Source organism: Salvia miltiorrhiza, chromosome 7 (genome assembly GCF_028751815.1).
Source record: "Salvia miltiorrhiza cultivar Shanhuang (shh) chromosome 7, IMPLAD_Smil_shh, whole genome shotgun sequence".
Lineage (NCBI taxonomy): Eukaryota > Viridiplantae > Streptophyta > Magnoliopsida > Lamiales > Lamiaceae > Salvia > Salvia miltiorrhiza.
Genome location: NC_080393.1, coordinates 1,347,304 through 1,353,303, shown reverse-complemented (window position 1 = coordinate 1,353,303; position 6,000 = coordinate 1,347,304).

The window sequence follows — 6,000 nt, the reverse complement described above, 5'->3', positions numbered from 1 at the left end:
AATGCTATACGTAAGTTTTGAACTCTGGTGAGTTAGAAAATTAGACCTTTCCTCAACCACTACACCACAGTCGATTTTAGAATTTATAAGGAAACATGTTTTATATATTAAAAGCAACCCCAGACCCGCCCATTCCACACCCTTACCCACCAAACCCGCGCCCAAACCCACCCGACCCGCGCCCCGACCCGTCTCATGGTATGAGGTCAACCTCACCCAAGACCAACTCTTTCTAATTTGATGCAAAAAGCGATTTAGTGATTGCAAACTACACAATGTTACGAAACCCTTGCCCCAAACTAACCTTTTCTAGTTTTTGTGTCAAATTAAGGGTTAACGTTATAACAATTTCATTTCAAACTCAAATTAATTGCAAAATTATAATCCTAACTATACATATTTTAATTATGTTATCAGAAATCATTTAATGGTCAAGGTATGTGGTGGTGAGAATTCCCTCCTTGGTTGAGAGAGTTGGTAGCAAAGAATTATGAATAAAACATGACTTGCCTTTGGCTTTTAAAAAATAAAATAAAATAAAATGTTGCAGTAGGGCCAACCATGGTCATTTCCGAACCTAGTGGCATCATAATGGGTAACTAATCGGGGTCCCCAATATTTAAAACGTTATGAAATTACAAAAACAGAATATATATTTTTTGTTTTAATTGGAATTTGTCATAAGCTTTGTGCACACATTTATTATACTTTTAATCCATATTAGTATAACTTCAAGAGTAAAAATTTAAAGTGCTCACTTCCTTATCTTTTTTTGTAAAAATGTCCTCTCTTATTATACAAAGCATTCTATGCCCTATTCTTTAAGTACCGTTTGATTTGATAAGTTTGCTTGGTTTTTTGTGAAAGTCTTACACATTTGACCGATTTGATAGCTATCAATCATAAAAGTCAACGATTTAACAGCTATCAGTCAAGAGTACATATGACCAGTGGGTGGCTAGATCATGTGTCCGGCCGGGCGGACACATAATTTCACCGGCCGGACACATGATTTTATCGGTCGGACACATGTCTGACAGATAAAATCATGTGTCCGGCCGTTAAAATCATGTGTCCGGCCGGTGAAAAAATGTGTCCGGCCGGTGAAATTATGTGTCCGCCCGGCCGGACACATGATCTAGCCACCCACCGATCATATGTATTCTTGACTGATGGCTGTCAAATCGTTGACTTTTATGACCGATGGCTGTTAAATCGATCAAATGTGTAAGACTTTCACAAAAAACCAAGCAAACCCATCAACATCAAAGGGTAAATTAGGCACTTCACATATTTAGGGCATAGAATGCTTTCTATGATAAGAGATGGCATTTTTCAAAAAACACATAAGGGATGGGGCATTTTTGCCCGTTAACACTAACTTCAAAAGAGTATAAACGTGCTCTTAATATTAAGCCGATAGGGCAACTCGTAATCACGCACAATTTGCTGTGAGAATTGTTCAGTCGGCTAGTTGGACTGAAAACTTCCCCGTTTAATTAATTGGAAGAGATTGTAAAAGATGATATTTCGTAAGTTATAATATTTTATTTTCCTCTTAGGTCTGAAAACATCATAAACTTTTTGTACGTATATAATATATATACTTTCAATTTATATTAGTATAACTTCAAAAATATACAAACATGCACTTGATATTAAGTCGATAAGGCAGCTCGTAATCTCACAAAATTTGTTGTGAGAAATGCTCAGTTGGCTAGTTGGATTGAAAACTTTCCCGTTTAATTGGAAGAGATTGTAAAAAATAATATTTCGTAAGTCATAATAATATATTTTCCTATGAAAAAATGGTATTTGTTATAAACTTTGTGCACATATATATTATACTTTTAACCCATTTTAGTATAACTTCAACATAGTACAAACACGCTCTTAAGAGCATCCGCAATGGGGTTCCTTGATAGCCTACTTGATAGTGATTGTGTTATTGAGTAGGTAGTGCTGCAGCATTGAGGTTCCTTGATAGCCTACTTGGTAATATTAGTTTTGATTTTATGTTTTTCATTTAAATTTTATTGCATAATTTAAATAATATATTTTTGTAATAGTTAAATACGCCATTAAACATAAAATTTAAAATTACTTAAAACATAAAAAGTTAAAAACACTAAAACATAAAAAAAAATTAAATTCGAATTTATCATTTTTTCCTTTTTTTTTTAAATTAGGGCGCGTGCAATCTCTCCACCCCTTCGAGCATACTCAAAGACTCGAGTACTACTCGAGTACCTCCCCCCGCAACGGTATACTCGAGTGCAACGCACTACTCGAGGAGACGCTCGAGTAGCTGCGTTGCAGGTGCTCTAATATTAAGCCGATAGAACAACTCATAATCTCGCAAAATTTGATGTGAGAAATGCTCAGTCGGTTAGTTAAACTGAAAACTTTCCCGTTTGGTTGAAATAATTAAATTGCAGAAGATGATCTTTCGTAATTTATAATAATTTATTTTTCTCTAAAAAAATGGTATTAGGCCGATAAGCGATAATGTTCTTAGTATTTGCCCATATTATAAATACTAAAGTAAGTTATTTCATGATTTAAAGTTTATGAAACCGAATTTATCGACATCCTATAAAAATATAATAAATGTGTGACAGCTATTGAGAGCCACACGGCTACAAAAATAACATTAGCATTACATGCGGAGGTTATAACTCCCAATCATTGATCATCACCATTCATTCTTCATGGCCTTTTCTCATCATATAATACACATTTTACAATTGCATGCCACACCCCCCCTCCCCCAGCCCACCCCACCCCACCCCACCCCACCTCAATTAATAGTTATAGATATGTCTTGGGCTACAATATACAAGATAAGATTATCATTCCTTATTTATTTATTTTATATTTTTCAAACTTCAGTCACCTATCACAATTATTAAAAAAATGATTCAAATCTCCATCTCCTTGTTGAAAGTGAAACATTTATTTTGACTTAATCTATAGTAGCATTATTTTTTAAATATTTTTTCATTATGATTCCCGTGGGGTGATGTTTCGTGGGCGATTATTAGTGAGATACTATTTACTAAACGAATAAATTGAGAGGAAATTAAAGCCAAGTTTTTATATTCATAATTAATAGCTCTTCCTTAATTCATCCCAAACTTTAACCATTTTCAAGTTTCATATGCTGCCACCTCTCAAAATGTCGAGCTTGAATAGCATTTATAGTCTATAGAATTTATTATATGATGATGGGTTAATTTATTTCGTGGGCTTTCAACCCCCTAATTATAACATAATTAATTTTCAACTTTTAAATGATTTTTTTTTTAATGAAAAAGTGAAATGATTATTTTGTAGAACTGTAACCTGTAAGAGCATCTGCATCGCCCTACTCGATGCAGCTTACTCGAGTAGGGTGAGCATCGAGTAGGCCGATGCAAAGACCACTAATTCGAGTGCTACCCGTTCTATCGGGTATGCACGATGCTTGTCCCAAATATGCATATCCCATATTGTGAATTAAGTATAGAAGCATTTTTAATTATTACCAATGGCAATGCTTTATCTCAGGATATTATATTACCACACACTTTAATTATTAATTTAAATATGTGCAATTAAGTATAGAATCATTTTTACAATTGCTCGTTTTTTCTAATTATAGAAGCATTTTTACAATTGCATTAATTTAAATTTGTGCAATTAAAATTAAATAAAAAATATAAAAATCAAAACTAAAAAAATTAAGTAGGCTATCAAGTAATCCCAATGTGGCTTCCTTACTCAATGTGGTCCCCTCCTCTCAAGTAAGCTATCAAGTAGGCACCAATACAGATACTCTAAATACTATATATAATTACGATTTGGTTAATAAAAATAAAAAAGAAAACCTAAATGACCCTTGAGAGCACATATGAGCAAACCAAGGGTTGGATTTCGTCCCCCCCCCCCCCCCGGGAAGAAAACCCGCATGGGAAAATCTGTAAATACTATTATTTCACTAAATCTCGATTGTTTCTCTCCAACATAACATATTAGCATCTACTCATTTTTTTTTATTAGCGGGCATTGGTAGAAAATAGGAATTCTTGAATTTGTGTCATACTAATAGTCTATAGCTAGTATATACTTTTTTTAATTCAAACATAGGGATGTAATTTTATTTTATTTTAAAAGGTAGATAATTGGAGCTATAAATTTGAAGAAAAATAGTTAATACAATGAGAGTATATAAATTTTAATGGAATTATGTTGAATTTCGATAATTTTTTTTGAAAGGAATTGGTCGAGATTGAATTATGTTACGTTGGTGGAGACATAATTATGAAATAATTGAAGGTGAAATTATTACTACCATTCACTACAAGAATTACAGCTTCTAGTAGTTACGATAATCTGAAATCACAAAGGACTGTTTTTTTTAGGATATTTGGACAATTTTAAAATATTTATAAGATGCGAAAGAAACCAGTATATCCAAATGGGATTGAGACTAGTGTACCACATTTAATATTTTATTTTATGTCCATTTTCATTTTATTTATTTTTTAATATTTTTTTATTGAACTTCAACTTTATATGCTTTAATTTAATTTTGTTATCATTAACTAGGATTTATTTCATTTAATTATGATATATAATTATTTGTTATCATTTAATTTTCTTTTATTAGTTAATAATAGGTAGATAAATTCAAAGTCATGGTATATAATTTTTTGAAACAAAAATTAATTATAATTCAAATTATTATAAATTTTATTCTTATAAAAATATTATTAAAATAATAGATGTAAGAGTGAGACATAGCGACACACATAAAATTGTGGGATACTTGAAATAATGAAACTAAACTTAATACTAGTACTGTACTAGAAATTAGATGATTTTTACTGATGTGAATTAATAAGTGTAGTATGATATTTATGATCAAGATCCCAAATCTAAATGTGCATCTAAGTCACTAGTTGTACAAAATTACTTAAATTCATCACATGCATAAGTTTACATATTTAGTTATTGTGCATTCATTTTTCTAATAAAAGATAGGATTAAATGCATTAAAACATACGGGGCAAATATATAAATTTTTGGGTGACTTTCATTGTGTATAAAGTTTCAATTTTTATCCGAAAATTCACGAATTTTACCAATTCTTTTTTTCACGATTCGCAATTATGATTAAATTCTAACTTTACCTCAAAAAAAAAAAAAAAAATCTAACTTTTGGCACCTAATTTATACACATACGTCCACAATAGTAAGTGGAATGACTTTATTTTAACGGAATTTCTCTATCCCTTTAACTAATTGTAAAAAAAAAAAAAAAAATCCCAAATTAAAACCCTTCATCTTTAATTCTCACAAAAAAAAAAACCCCTCATGCTTTGGCCTTTGAGACAAAGGTTTTTACGAATCACCAGCAACGAAGCGTCCTAAAAATTGAAGTACTTGTAAAATTCATATATTTTTAAATAAAGTATTTCATTTATCTCATTTGACCTGACTTTTTTTTGACCTATTTTATTTTTGAATAATAACTTTCTACGTTAAATATGAGCATGCACATATTTACACAATTATATATCATTCTAAATAACGACGTTTTGGAAAAACAGTCCAATTAAAATGAGATAAAGAGGGTGTATAATGTACAAATTGAAAAATTATCCCAAAATTTATACTTGTTATATTTTATTCTCTATGTCCCAGTTAAGTTGATCAATTTTTTGGTATAGGATTTAAGAAACTAGTGTTTTAAAAAATGGCCCCAAAATATATACTCCCAAAATAGGAGTACTACTAATATTTTGCTTCATTCATCCCAATTAAGTTGATCAACTTCTTTTCGACATGAGATTTAAAAAATTAGTGCTTTAAGTGTGTTTGGTAATAATAAATCGAATAAGTGATTAGATATTACATTGCTTATATTTATTTCATATAAAAAAATTGATCAATTTAACTAAGATGGCCCAGAAAAAAAAATTGAACAAATTAATTGGGACAAAATAAGTAATACAT